The sequence below is a fragment of the Magnolia sinica genome, chromosome 3, assembly GCF_029962835.1.
Source record: "Magnolia sinica isolate HGM2019 chromosome 3, MsV1, whole genome shotgun sequence".
NCBI lineage: Eukaryota > Viridiplantae > Streptophyta > Magnoliopsida > Magnoliales > Magnoliaceae > Magnolia > Magnolia sinica.
In genome coordinates, this window is record NC_080575.1 from 102,238,792 (window position 1) to 102,255,599 (window position 16,808).

The 16,808-nt window shown below is 40.8% G+C and overlaps 1 long non-coding RNA gene and 1 pseudogene across 1 annotated transcript; both read left to right on the forward strand.

Annotated features, from left to right (window-relative positions):
• Positions 1–751: 751 nt before the first annotated feature.
• On the forward strand, positions 752–11,191 carry LOC131239009 (beta-glucosidase 18-like; annotated as a pseudogene).
• A 1,025-nt stretch (positions 11,192–12,216) lies between these two features.
• LOC131240461 (uncharacterized) lies at positions 12,217–13,031 on the forward strand. Its single transcript, XR_009168762.1, has 2 exons — positions 12,217–12,623; positions 12,718–13,031. It is a non-coding gene; the product is annotated as an uncharacterized LOC131240461 (long non-coding RNA).
• The last annotated feature ends 3,777 nt before the right edge of the window (positions 13,032–16,808 follow it).

Sequence of the window (16,808 nt, forward strand, 5' to 3'; positions counted from 1 at the left end):
GTTGCCGAAATTCGACGGGAAGGATCGCGGCAATCGACGGAACAGTACGGACTAGGATACGGGTCTTACAGCTAACTGGCTAAGGTTTCTAGTGGTCAAGAACTGATTATATCGAAAAGCCATAGAGCATACGCCTACCATTCAAATGCAATGAAAATGATGCAAATGCACTATCATGCTGGCATATATGATGAGCAAGGGGGTTGCACGATGTTGATGCGTTGATCCAACGAGACAGATAGAGGTTTGGATAGCAGGATGAACGATTGTGCCGCAAGGCTACATTGAGTGGTTCATATTTAAACTTGGGTGGCTCAGGAGGCTTGGACTTTAGTTAGGCTAGGATAGACCAGGGTTGGGCTCTCCTTCTCTCTCACTCTCACTCTCCTTGGTGAAGGGATGGCTAAGGCTAAGGAGGCTTGGTGAAGTTTAGTGTGTTCCTCTTGAAATGAGAATGGATGAGTGTAATGAGAATGGATGCTTGAAATGAGAAGGGGAGGGGGGTATTTATAATCTCCCAACCTGATTTTCTTGTAATTCCTAGCAATACTGAAGGAAAAATATGGTTGAATAGTTGGGATTGAAGATTGCCACATGGCATCATCTTGTATATTGAATGAGGTGGTAAAAGTATGATTTTGGGTAAGGAGATGGGCATCGGAGTAAATGCACATCAACCGCATAATTGAGGTTCGAAAAAGTGGCAACCCAAATGCTTGAGGGTTGCTGTTCGAAAGAATGGGAGTGTCACATGGCTGACAGCAACCTGACTGTCATTGGCCTCCACTTAGATTCCTTACTTTGGCAGGCAACATCTTCCAAGCATGTGGAGGCTCTATTGTGAGAGTTGGTGCTTCGAGGTTTCGACCATTTCTCCTATTGGGCTTGGTTTTAGGCTTAGGTTCAGGCTTGGTTTTGGGCTTGACCAGGTTATGGGTTTGGGTAGGTTGACTAGGTGAGTTAACTCACCAAGTTGACTCAAGGCATTTGGGTTTTGGGTTCTTAGGGTTTAAGGTTTGGCTGACCAGGTTGATTGGGTTGATTGGGTTGGATGGGCTGAGTTCAGGGTTTAAGATTGGATTTCCTAGGGTTTAGGCTTCCACGGTTAGGGTTTAAGATCAGGGGGTGGTTGTCCATCCATCTATTTAAATTCTATCAGCTTGTCAGCATGAGGTGGGGTGTCTACACAACCAAACACACCCTTTAATATTCTATGAAGTTTGTAATATTTTCATTTTATGCTTGCAATTTTTTACAATAGCATGATATTTTTATTAAATGTTATATTCTTGCGAACATTTCTAATTCATTGGAAATCATTAATGCACCCAAATTGCAGGTTTTTGGATCCTATAATTTATAGAGATTATCCACCTGAAATGCACTAGATATTAGGATCAAGATTGCCGACATTTTCATCAAATGATCGAAGAAATTTACAAAATAAATTGGATTTTATTGGAATTAACCATTATTCAACTCTCAATGTACAAGACTGCATGTTTTTCACATGCAACTCAGATGCACTTAAAGAAGACACAAATGTATTAATAACCGAAGAAAAGGATAGTCAACTGATTGGAATGCCAGTGAGGACCAAAACACACACACACACACACACACACACACACACACATATATATATATTAGAGACACACATGCACAATGTTAGAGAGAGAAAGAGAATATTCACCTCATTATAGTGCCAAATTTGCCCATGTGATAACAAGGACAAGGCTGAGTCATAAGGGCAAAAAGTAGTCATTTTGGTGAAGGAATATCTAAATCTTTTTGGGGGTGTCTGGCGCATGGAATTAGATGGTACTAAGTGGGATGGAACTTTAAATTCATTGGTTTGAAGAATCATCCTTGTTTGGTTCATCATAGGTTTCCAACATTAGATCCTGTACATGAAGTAAAGAGGGTTAGGGAGGGCTTTCTGCAATTCAACCAAGATTTGCGAAATCCATAGAATTTTCTCCTAAAAACATGAGCTAAGAAGTTCTTACACTGGGAAGGGAGGTGGGGCCCACCTTGATATTTGTGAGGAATCCACCCCATCCATCTGTTTTACAAGATCATTTTACGGTAAGCGACTAAAAAATGAGGTAGATTTAAAACTCAAGTAGGCCAAACAAGAGAAAACGGTGGGGATTGAGTGACCACCATTGAAACATTCATATGGCTATAAAAGTTTTGTATCACGATAAATTTTTCTATGTTGTCAGTTCATCCCAGCAGGAATGAACTTATAAACAGTTGGGATAACATATAAACATCAAGGTGGAGCTCAGGAAGGTTTCAACAGTAAGAAATTCTTTCCCCACTCTTTCCTCTCGCATAGCCCACTTGAGTTTTGGATCTACTTGACTTTTGGTAGCATATCCTAAAATGATCTCACAAAATAGATGGACAGGGTGAATTGCTCACAAACATCAAGGTGAGCCCCACCTTACTTCTCACTGTAGTTTTCAAACAAGATTTTCGAGATTGTTAGTTGTTTTCCATATACAACTAAACACTACATGAATCAAAACATGTATTTAACCCCTACATCCTACATGATCCAAACACCAAAGTGTATTCCCATGGCATTAAGAGACAATCCACCGACAAGTGCATTTATTGCAAAAAAGCAATTCCATCCCACTTAATACCATCTAATTCCATGCGCCAAATACCCCCTTGATTATTTTGAATTGACTGCAATGCCAAATTATTACTTGGTACCGTGGGGCATGGAAAAGATTTTAAAGTACTTCAAGGAAAGATACAACAATATGCCCATGTACATCATAGAAAATGGTAAGCAATTCTTTATTTCATCTCTCTCTCTCTCTCTCTCTCTCTCTCTCTCTCTCTTTTCCTTGACATGATTCTCCTTTAGTTCACTGCGTTTTCCAAAATGTTCGGCAAACCATAACTAGCACATGGCACAGATTTCTGCAATCTAGAGACCACCATAATTGTGGGGTAGTTTTGGAGGGAGGATGCATAAAAAACACACAGATTGAGAAATCCTAATTATCCAATTAGTGGCTATCAAATGAATGGTTAGAGAAGAACAGTGAGTGGACCAAAATTCGACCACAAAAATTAGATGGTTCTTATCATCTGCTCAATATCATTTTTGGGTTATACTATCACACCCCAAACTTGGAAACCGGTCTCAAAATTTTTTATCACCGAATTTGGTGCCGACAGCCTCCATAGTACCCCATTTTAGGCTCTAGCGTCCAGACACCGGATTCCGATCCTGGGATCCTATAAGAAGGATTTTTTTTTAATGTACATTTTAATGTACATTTAACTCGTAATAAACATAACCACAAGTATACCTAAATCACAAAGACAACATCATCATCACATATCCACTAATATAAACATTTGAATACAATGCTAAAAGGGAAATACATATATTGAAATCAAAGCCCCAGAAGTCAGCTACATGCTCCAAGCTCCACGTTGCTACAACCTAACATCACTTGCACCATCTATCATGCATAAGCTTATAGAAAGCTTAGAGGGTAGTGTAAGTGTGTGCACAAGGTAAGTGTCAAGTATTCAATACAATACCATAATCATACAGCATCGAAATTACTGGTAAGATCATGAATCATACGATATCAAAGTAAGCGGAAATACTGACGAGTCCATGAGTTAATCAATATTAGAATATGCAATACAGATCAGCTACACAAATGAGGAGTCATAAAGACCCAAATATCAGATACTGATGATACAATGCAATATAAAATTTCTAATGAGTTCACATATGGCGTCAGCTGTACCTAGACCATATAAGTACAGAAACACAATATATGTCGCGGATGTAATGCAATATGCGGTGCGAATGGAATGACCATGCTGAAGTGTGAAGTCGAGATAATAGTACGTAGTATTGCAGACTATGGGGTCCATCACAAGGGACTTCTATTTAAACCAGTCTCATACCTAATTTGGATAGTCAGACTCAATGTGGTAACTCCTGATCTCAGGTTAGTCACGCGCCCCAACCGAAATCTTGGCCATTGCAAAGGTACACGTAACAAATAGTTACACACCACCAACCCGAGTGGAGAGTGAATGAATGAATGAATGAGTATGCAACTCCTGCTTAATAAGTCCACATATCAATACAGTTCATCTCTGGGATCATCACCAGGGTCTAGTACACTCTACATGCAAATCGCCGCCCACTGACGCGCAACCATGCAATTGGAAGAGACCTCACTATCTGCTTGACCAATAGTCAGCCAATATCTACCCGGCACGTCGATAGCGGACCCATTTATGAGTTGGTCAAACTCAACCTAGTTATGCCCCCTACCATCGAGCGGATAAGGCTACACTCCCTCCCAACCGACCATGACATAGTGGGAAATGCGGCCTCCTGGTATTCGGCACTCGAGCGCTCATGTATCCACTCGGTCTTAACGTTGGGGCGTCCTCTAATACCAAGAAGATTTAAGAATTTTCACCCAGGACCATTTATGGCAGCCTGATACTAGAACAGATTTCAGATGTCCCATCTGGCCATCCACGATATGCCTATGGAGGCTACGACCCTGATGTCACTAGGGCGTATAGTAATCACAATGCAAGATGCATGAGTCATACAATCCAGTCATGCATTAATCCTGCGCATACCGTGCACTCATGTGAGATAACCTCCGCCTATCAAGGAGTCTCATAACAACCTGCCTACTGACATATGCAATGGTCAACCACATCTCATAACAAACATGCAGATGATGCGTATGGGCATGTATCATGATGTTATGCTGTCACATACTCATAATCAGTATCAATAACTGACATCGACAATCGGCCTTGACAATGTGGACATTTAACCAACATTGCCCCCAAGGAATGGCCCACATAGAGCCTAACATATAGTAGACCTATTACCTCACACAAGGACCTAATATACAATACCATGGGCCTCACTCAAGAGCTTAATACACATCACGATGGGCCTCTCACATAGGCCTCATCACAATGGACTCCATCGCATGACCCTCCAATGCATCACAATGGGCCTCATCACATAAACTTATATTCATCACATTAGGCCTTAAACATGGGCTGCATATACATCACACAAGCCGAATACACACCACAATGGGCCTCAACTACGGGTCACTATACATCATGTAAGTCTCAATAATCGAGCTTGACAATCAAAATCGGCCTCAACAATCGAAATCGGTCTCAACAATCAGAATCGACACTCAGAATCGGCCTTGACAATCGGCATCGGCCTATACAATCGGCCTCGACAATCGTAATCGGCCTACACAATCGGCCTCGATAAATCAGAATCGGCCTGATAATTGAAATCGGCCTATACAATCAGCCTTCACAAATCAGAATCGACCTCGATACTTGGCCTCAACAGTCAGAATCGGCCTATACAATCGGCCTTGGCAAATCAGAATTAGCCTTGATACTCGGCCTCGACAATCGAAATCAGCCTATAAATCGGCCTCGACGAATCAGAATCAGCATATACAATCTGCCTCGACAAATCGGAATCAGTCTCGATACTCGGCCTCGACAATCGGAATCGGCCTCGACAAATCGGAATCGGCAATCGGCCATGACAATCAGAATCGGCAATCGGTAACAATAATCGAAATAGGCAATCGGTCATGATAATCGAAATCGATCGATAATCGGCAATCGGCAATTGGTCACGATGATCAGAATCGATCGATAATCGGAATCAGCAATTGGCCACAACAATTGGAATCGATCAATAATCGGCCTCGATGATCGAAATCAACAACCAGCATTAATAAGAGTGGCCTAACAAGGCCTAAGGGAATGTCATAATGTGGATATTTAACCATCATTGCCCATCAACGTGGACATTCAACCAACATTGCTCCCAAGGAGTGGCCCACATAGGGTCGAGCATACAGTGGGCCCACGGCCTCATACAAGGGTCTAATATACATCACAATGGGCTGAATACATGGGCCTAATATACATCACCATGGGCCACGACCCATGGTCCTCAAATACATCATAATGGGCTACAACCCATGGGCCTCAATATACATCAAGTGGACGACATTAATGGGTCTCATATACACGATAGGTGGGCCCTGCACATGGGTCTCATATACACAGCATGCAGGCCCTACACATGGGTCTCATATACATCAAATGGGCCACGTACCTGGGCCTCGAATACATCAAGTGGGCCACACATCATGGGCCTAATACATATCACAATGGGCCTTGCCCTTAGGCCACGAATCCATCATAATGGGCCTTGCCCATAGGCCTCGAATACATCACAATGGGCCACAACCCATGGGTTTCAAATATATCATAATGGGCCGCATCACCTAGGCCTCATGTACATCAAGTGGGCCGCATCGCATGGGCCACATATACATCGCAATGGGCCATGTCACGTGGGCCGCACCAGCGGGCCTCATATACATCAAGTGGGCTGTATCAATGGGCCGCACCAACGGGCCTCATATACACCAGGTGGGTCATATCAATGGGCCGCACCAATGGGCCTCATATACACCAGGTGGGCCATATCAATGGGCCGCACCAACGGGCCTCATATACACCAGGTGGGCCGTATCGATGGGTCGCACCAATGAACGGCGTAGATATATAATACATACACACCAATGATAGGCCCCACGTGGTACCGTCCAAAGGTGGACGGTGTGACTATAGAATACGTGCACCAAGATGGGCCCTATTACATGGGCCTAATATTCATAATGGTGAGCCCCGCATACACAGCAAATGGGCCCACCAAATGGGCAGCGAGAGTACAAAATACATCGCGGTGGAGCCCACAGCACCGTTCAAGCATTGTCCAACACGGTCCAAACATTGTCCAGCACCGTCCAACACAATCTGGATGGTATGGATGAAATAAGTACATCATGAAGGTGTCCACGTACGAAATAAGTACATCATGAAGGTGTCCACGTACCCAAATGAGTGGACGAACATCGAGGTGGGTCCCACCCGCTCATACGTGTGGTTGGGTGCATCCAGCACGGTGCAGATGAAACAGATACAACCTGGTGGGCCTCAGGTTTTGCTGACATCAACACCTCAGCTAATTGCTGGTGTGGGGCTCATCAGACAACCATTAAGCAGGTGGGTCCCACGTAGGGCCCACCACACATAAACATCATATATATAATATTATATTATATTTATTTATTTGTTATATTTCATATATTCTTTTTTTTAAGGGACAGTGTATAGAAAATACATACATCAGATGTGGTCCCCACCACCTGCACGTGTGAGACGTGCAGAATGGGCTCCACATATGCACAGATGGGTAGGTGCGTGGTGGACCAACCAACCCACTCCCTTCATCAAGGTAGGCCACACGTCAGGGTGGGTCCCTACTGTCCTAAACAATGGACGGTGTGTGAAAGACACATCAAGGTGGATCTCACTGTCCAGGCCTTTGCACTGGACGGTGCAGATGAAATACATCATCAAAGTGGGTCATATCCCACATGTGGCCACCACACACTGCTGCTGCACGTACGACAGTTGTACGTCAGGGGTCCCACCGTCCTGTGGTGTGGATAAAACACATGCATCATGGTAGCCCTCAGAACTCTCTGACGTCAATTGTAGCAGCTGCAAGCTGCTAGGCTCCTGCCCAGCAGTCCAGATGGACGGTTAGAGTAGATGGGTCCACACACGTGGACACCACATGCCATCAAGGAGGGCCCCACGGCTGATGATCAGCGTGGATAAAACACATACATCACACGGCCTCATGGCCTAAATGGTATGGATATGATACATACATGTATCATCAGGTGCGCCACATATCAAGAGTGAGAGAGAGAGAGAGAGAGACACGTGTGAAGGGGAGGGACCCCGCCACCATGGGCCCTCCCTATACAATGCATACATCAAAATGGGTCCCACCATATGTGGGCCCTCAAATTTAAAAAAATCAAGATGATGAACACCCACCTCAAGATCTCTTCTTCCTTCTTCCATCAACGCGTTCTATAGCTCCAAAGAATGCATTTCAACGGTTAAGATTGATTTTAGAAGGTGGGATTGGGTGGTAAGAAGGTAGGCCACACCTAGCTTCTCTCCCATGGAGAGCTTGGACATCCACTCACATGGGAGTTGCTTGGGATGGAGTGAGAAAAAAATGAGAGAGAGGAGTGGTGATGGATGGGGTGATGGGACGAGGAAGCATGGTGCTTGTTAACTTTTGGGTGAAAATGGAATGGGTGTCATGCCTTGTTGGTAAAAAAGGGATGGCTAGGTAAGGTTGTGTACTTAGACTTTGATTGATGGATTGATGTGATGTTTAGGGTAGAAATTCTCTTGAAAATTGCAACGTGCAGCATTTTCCTCGAACTAAACGCGAGCCGATATCTTCTGGCCTAGGTATCGCCTCAACGGGTAATACGCGGCGTCGGAACTGCGGCGACGGCGTCTCTAAGGTACAAGTCTCGGGTCGAGCCAACTTTGATATACGGGACACGATCCAAGATCATGTGCAAATGCCGACAACAGATCGTGGGTCACCGGAATTTGACCGGGAGGACCGCGGAGGCCTACAGAACGGTACAGGCTAAGATACGGGTCTTACATATATTCAATCCAATATCTGCTTAGTGGATTGGTTGTTCTAATTTCTATACAAATATCCCATGGGGTGGTCTAAGAGACACCACGGTTGTTTAAATGGTGGTGATTACAGGTGGCAATGGGCCGGGCCTCAAAAACTTTTATACCTTAGTAGAGTGTCATGGATGATATATTGGCACTTATATAATTGTCAATCCATTTAGATGGTGAACAATATATCGATGCACCTTTTCAATCATATGGTAAATAATTAAGAGGGGCATACACTTCCTTGATGATTGATCTTAATAGACAGAGGTGTGCCACAAAAAACTTTGATCCTTTAAAAAACATGGTGATTTATAAAGCACATGCTTACTAATTATACATAAATTATTCACATAATATAGACATATATACCTTATCTTTGACTTATAAGGATGGTCCTGGCCTCGCCCATCCCTAGCCTAGCCAGGGCTTAGGGCGTCAGGGCTAAGTTAGGGCCAACCTTGGCCTAGCCCTAGCTGTAGCCAAAACCACAGCCATAGCCATAGCCAGGCCCGTTGCCACTGAAACGTGAAATGTAATATGAGCCTAGACCTATTTCCTAGTAATAAAAATGCTAAATCATCATGACCTCTCCGGCTTCTTAAAAAATAGCAAATAGAACCTTCAACTATTTCTAATTATGATATTGCAACCTTTCTCTCTACCTAATCTTTTTAAGAGGAACTTTTTCTATTTATCATAGAAAATGATAATTATGGAGAGTTTTATAAATTATTTGGTGATTTTTTTAGAAGGGTTTCCATGTTATTTTTTTTAATGATGAATACAGGCGTCTATTAATTATTTCATCAAATTTTGTTTCCCTTGAGAAGGAGCTTTCTTGTAATTTACTTTTATTAGAAAATGATATGAGTACTAGATGGTGTTTATTTAACATGAATGGTATTATCATTGCAGGGTACGCACGATATGATAAAAATGGTATTTCCAAGAAAGAACTACTCAATGACACAGATAAAGTATAATTTTTGCATAGCTATGTGACTTCCCTAGCTGTATCAATGAGGTATTTTATTCAAAATAGATAGGAACAATATCATACGTTTTTACATATGTGCTTTGAATTTATCAGGAATATACCACAGTATTCCTCTCACCATATACATCTAGTTATGTATGTGCTTACATACATCTATATGTTACATGTATGCATGCACGAGTATGTGCATTTCTAGATCCACCAATCAATGTATGGCCTATTTGAAGAGTTTTGGTTTAGAGATATATATACTGCAATGCCACTTTTTGAAAATAGTTTGTCTTCCAATGCTACAATAGAGCTTTTGTGTATTGTACCTGGATTCAATTGAACCCAACCCCTACGAAGCTTGTATTTGATTTGACTACCTAATTAGTGTCAATGTAGGTTTGCACTAACTAAACCATCATCTTTTAACCTTATTCATGAAACACGAGAAACTCAGTGCATTCAAATGGGCTAGCGTTTGGATATATATATATATATATATATATATATATATATATATATATATATATATATATATATATAGCAGAACACTCACATGCAAACCGGACTACCTACGAACTTTTTTAAGAACTCATCATATCTGATGATTCTTGAAAATCTGAACAGTCCACATGAAGAAGAACCTCATGAAACCCCCTGGCACCAATTTTTACTTTGAACCAAAACTTTGGTGGGCCATAAAAATGCAAAAATCTTCTTCCCTTGATTTGAATTTTTCTTTACTATGGCCCACCAAAATCTTAGATCAGGGTGAAAATTCACTCCCCACAGTTTCATGGGATTCTGCATCTTATGGACCGTTCGGATTTGACACCCATGACACGTGTGGAAAGGTGCACACGTGCGTAGGTGCGTAGGATATATATATATATATATATATATATATATATATATATATATATATATATATATATATATATATATATATATATATATATATATATGCTTTACGTGAGTTTTGGTTTAAAGTTAAATAGATTAATAATTATCATACATATATGGATGGAATTAATATAATGGATACATCCATACATCTATTGGTAAATACAAGATATGTCAATATAAATATGTATCTAATTTTTATAGAGAATACAGGTATGCATTATTACTTGGAACACAAGATATATGTGTGTCACAAACTATACATGTTAAACACCTCTAACAATGCTATTATCATGCTTACGGGAAAGGAGCTGATGTGAGAGGTTACTTTGTATGGTCTCTAATGGACAATTTTGAATGGATGAATGAATATACAAAACAGTTTGGACTTTATCATGTGGACTATGATACGTTGGAGAGAAATCCTAAACTGTCTGCCCAATGGTACAAACAATTCCTCAGCGGCCCGAAGATGTTAAAATAGATGTGTGGTGGTGATTCGAGATCATGGCGTATATCGTCCTAGTCTCTATGCAAATGTTTGTGATGTATAAATGATATTTTATGTATGTTGTGTAAAATAATAGTTTGGTATTATTTCAATTAATTAGTACATGATAATCCATTATATCATGTTGTATTAAGTGGATAAGTGTATGCTGTATATTCAATTCATCCCCACGTATACTTGTCACATTACATGCCTAAAGGATGTAGTAGAGTTACTTCGATCATTTGAATATTTTCCAAGTTGTGATATACATCTCTCATTTTACATGAGTATTGAGGAATGTTAAATACAACTGGTACACATATTTGTGATCTGAGCTGCTTATCATATGGGTGAGATGCCTATCTTGGAAATCATACCTAGATGGACATCAAGAGGCTCACATCTGCATAATGTATGTTGAGTGTGGACATTGGGAGATGTCTGCTAAGCATCCTATTTCTTTGGTACACCTGTGGTCCACCTGAGGAGCAGTTTAGGTCCAGCGCAAGTAAGTTACATTACTAAATATAAGAGGCAAGTACTAAAAATTGTAGTTGATTGACCGCATCGTGGGCCCCTCTGTAATGTTAAGTTGGGTGAAAATAATCAACAAATTTTATAAAACAACTACAATAGTTTGGTATGATACCCCTGATTTCTAGAAACCATCTCGAGCCTGCCGCGGCTTTTGTACATTTGCAACCTGACCCTTCATGCGAGTGCCTTTGTTTCCTGTGCATACACTCCGCTTACTGTTCATGTGTGGTCATACCTTGATCCTTTCTATAGACCCTTCCAATGGGCTGTGTGTATGCCTTATTGTTCCTGGAGATCCTCGAACATGTGTCTGTGCCTTTGCTCATGTGTGTCCTGAGCTAGTGCATATGTGCCCGTACCCCCTAGGTGAGAGAGTGACCCTCGTACGTGTAGGATCAAACCCTGCACCCGCATACCCCTACTTGTGTGTGAAATTGCACAAAGAATCCCGAACCTCCATGTGCACTAAGAGAAACCCCGATGAAAGGACGTATAGGCCTCCCCTCATCCCTAGTAGGCTTGGACTCAAACCCAACCCAAGGGCCCAAGGCCCATTACAACAGCCTCCACCCATTCTCTCTCTTACCTCACCACACTCTCACCCTTGCAACATCCTCCACTCACTCTCTCTCCCTCCACTCAATCCCCATGCTCTCCTCATGATACTTCACTCACATGCACGCTCCATGGATGACACCTCACTACCCCGTGCATCTTCTTCTCGTGATAACTCACCCCCAGTCAGCCACATCACCCCTCACTTCCTATTTCAACCAATGCATGCCTTGCACTAACCTAACTCTAGTTAACTCCCCTGCACATAAACACGACATTGCATTCTTGGCTGAGCCCAGCAAACCTAAGGGTAGGAGACCCCAGAGCAAACGCAAGGGCCGCAATTCCCAAGAAAATAACCAAGAAGGAGATGCACATGCTCATGTTGGCCAACGTAAGTGAGGGAAAAGGGGCGGTAAGAAAGACAAGTTGAAGACAAAGTGATACAACTGTGGGAATCTTGGTCACTTCGCTCGAGAATGCTCTGAGCTGAAAAAGGTACGAACCAACGTTGATTCTTTTACTCGTGTTATTGTATGTATTGAGGTTTTGATTGCTCATACATCTTACCATAATTGGGTTGTGGATTCAGAAGCAACCCAACACATAGCTCAGGATCGAACGTGGTTCATGGAGAATCAGAAGTGCCTAGCTGGTAGCTAGAGAATCTTTATGTGAAATAGTTTCTCTAGGAATGTACTAGGAGTTTAGCCATTCCAAATTCACTTGTAGATGGGACGCACTCTACTCCTCAATGACGTATTCCATGCGCATGGTGTTAGGTGCAATTTTCTTTCTTTGCTTTCAATAGTTATACTTGATTTTTCTTTTACTTTTCATTCATATGTGGTGAATATCTTCTTAAACTCTTCTTATTATGGACGTAATTATGTTTATGATGATTTATTTATGCTTGATTCTGAGAATCAGAAGTGCTCAGCTGGTAGCTGAAGAATCTTTATGTGAAGTAGTTTCTCTAGGGATGTACTAGGAGTTTAATCATTCCAAATTCACTTGCAGACGGGACGCACTCTACTCCTCAATGATGTATTCCATGCACATGGTGTTAGGCACAATTTTCTTTCTGTGCTTTCAATAGTTATACTTGATTTTTCTTTTACTTTTCATTCATATGTAGTGAATATCTTCTTAAACTCTTCTTATTATGGACACAATTATGTTTATAATGATTTATTTATGCTTGATTCTGATGATTCATATGATTATGTTGCACATATCTTTTTGACTTTAGCAGACATTGACCCGCGCATTTGGCATGCAAAATTAAGTCATATAAATCATGATAGAATGCATAGACTAACTAGAGAAGGCATCTTAGGTCCACTTACAAACATAGTTCTTCCTACCTGTTAAAATAGTCTAACTGGGAAATCGATTAGAAAACTATTCAGAAAAGCAGTACGCACTTCAGCTCCCTTAAAGCTAATCCACTCTTACATCTGTGAACCCCTTAATGTTAAGAATCGCTACGAACAATCATCTTTCATCACATTTATAGCTTATTAGACGTAGTATGGTCATGTGTGCTTAATATCGCATAGATTTGACATATTAGAATGCTTCAGAAAGTATATGCTTGAAGTGGAAAACCAATCTGATAAAAGAATTAAACCCGCGAATAGACTGTGGATGCATGTCTAAGCATTTTTCAAGGCTCTATAAAGAAAAATATACCCATAGAATCCTAATTGTTCCTTATACTCTAAACCAAAATGGTGTTGCATATAGAAGAAATATAATGCTTCTCGATATGGTGAGATCGATGATGGCACAAGCCAACTTTCCCTTCAAAATTTGGAGGGATGGTTGTTAATTGCTGCCTGCATCCTCAATTGAATACTTTTTTAAATTGGTTCCAACAACCCCCTATGAGTTGTAGTGTGGCGAAAAACTAGACATGACTCATTTGCGCTCTTAGAGATCTACTGAGGGTATGAGCCTAAAAAATGGTGTGTGTGTGTGTGTAAGTGGACCATAACATAAGAAATAGTGGTGCTTAACTAATAATAACTGCTTATGGGCCACCAAAGTTTTGAATCAAGCTTATATTTGTTTTTTAGTTCATCCAGGATAGCTCGACCTTATCAACAGGTTGGATGTTAAATAAACATTTCTGAAACATTATGGTAGGCTCTTGGATGTTTTTAATGGTGAGGCGTCCAATCACCATTGTTTCCAATAGTATGGTCCACCTAGGATTTAGATCTAATTTATTTTTGGTTTCATGCCGATGATCTGAAAAAATGAATGGACATTGTTAAGATGGGCCACACGGTAAGGGCCACACCTTGGCTGACTCGGCGGCAAAACTAATCTGTTGCTGGTGTGCTATACCACAGCAAACATTGTAGACTCAAACTATAAAGTTTTAAATTCATGCATTGTGGCCCATCTGAGCTATGAAATGACCTGATGTATGGGGTGTCCCTTCATCTTCGAATGACGTATCTGATGAGTAGACTGGATGGTATGTAGAGAGCATGTCGGGTCCCATGGGCATCTCATCCATACAGCTGATCCTTTAATGTGCCCAAATTATTTCCATTTCCATTAATAACTTAAAGGTTTCATGCAATGTTTTTTTTAGATATTTCTCTACGTATACGCATGACTGTCGATGGAACAATACAAGACAGATAACAGCTCATCAGTCTATTATCCAAAAAAAGAAGTTGGCACAAATATGAGGTAGACCACACCACTAAAAACATTGGGTGATTGAATATGGACCATTTAAAACTTCTTAGAGGCTACCGAAATGTTTATAATCCATCCAATATGTTGTTAAGATCACAATGACCTGGATGAACAGACTACAAAAATATCAGTTTGATACAAAACTTTTGTGGCCCCCAAGTAATTTTTAATGGTCAGTATTCAATCACCACTATTTCCTGTGGTGTGGTCCACCTGAGATTTGTATGTGCTTCATTTTTGGCATAATATCCTAAAATAAACTCTAAAAACAGATGGATGACGTAGATGCAAGGAACATACACCAGGTGGGCCCCACAGTCAGGGGTCCACCGAAGCCCCACTCATAGCAAGTAATTCGAAATACATTTCCAAATTATATTTAATAATATTAGGAAATGGTACCGTGAAACTGGTCTCTTTAAAATATAAAGCTAGTTGCATTTTGTGAATATAAATGCGTTGACGCATAGTTCGTCCAGTGGGCCCCACCGTGAAATAGCTATGCCTAAAAAAATTACACCCGTTTAAATCAATGGCTTCATAATACTTGGATTCCATAAATAAACAACGTACCATGCAATGCTCGAGTGTAGAAATTAGCTTGTGCTAGTGGGTCCTATTGATCATCTGATCCAAGCTGTTGATATTTTATGGCCCACTTTGTACTCTACATATGCCAAAAATATCCCACATAGAAAAATCCTCAACCATCTAAAAAGTGTCCAACAAAGAAACGGTTGAGATATAATCCACCCAAATGTCAATCTCCCTAGCCAAATCTATTTCTTTATTTGTTTGGTTGACCAATCACAGTAATCCCTATCATTTAAACATTTTGAATCACTGAACCATGAGCTCCACTTTTGAGAATTAAAAAATGGAACAGACAATCCAATCTCATAACCCAAGCATAACAAGTCATGGAACATATATCTAAACCATCCAAATTGTGGGCCCCCATTGCGGATGGAGCATATATCTAAAATCACTATGATCAATCAACGGTAACCATCCAGTCATATCTACCAGTCAAAGGGTTAGAAGTATAATAGTGATTGATCCAATTTTAAAGGAAAAATATGTTGTCAATATAGTCTTTTCAGTATAACGTATTAGTTATGCTCTGTTAGGAGATGGTCAGAGATTTGGATAGTTTGGATTTTAATACAAATATGCCACGTGTTGTTTAAAGATTGAAAGTGATGCAAAACTAACATTGGACTCTACCTGCTCTACTCTCCATGTACGCTACGGCAGCGAAAATTGTGCCGCCCTACCAATGGGCAGCGTTTGGTATGGAACATGCTAGGCCTGGACCCCACCCAAGACTTTAAGGTCCAAGGCTCGAACTGACCCAAGCTCAAGCCTAAAAAATCTTGGCTGGGCCAGGCCTGACTCGACCTGAACTAGCCTTACCCAAAAATTGATAAATTATCGTTTCCCACTTAAACGTTCTTAATATATTTGTTGATCAAGTGGGCCATACATGCACATAAAAATAGACATCTTGAGAAATAAAATCAATGGTTATTGTTCAAGATGGATGGGCCTAATCCAAGAACATTGATCAGGCCATTCAGGCCATACTCACTTGATATGGTGAGATCGATGATGTCACAAGCCAACCTTTCCTTTAAATTTTGGGGGATGATTGTTGACCCCCTATGAATTGTAGGCCTATATCCTCAATTGAGTACTTTCTAAATCGGCTCAAACGACCCCATATAAATTGTGGTACAGCAAAAAACTAGACTTAACTCATTTGTGCCCTTAGGGATCTTTCGAGGGCAGAAGCCTAAAACTGAAGTATTTCCAAATCTCAAGTGAACCATACCTTGGAAACAGTGGTGATTGACCGTTAATAATTTCTTGTGGGTCACAAAATTTTTGAATCAAGTTGATATTTATTTTTTCAGTTCTAGCTTGACCTTATCAACAAGTTGGATTTTAAATAAACATTTCTGA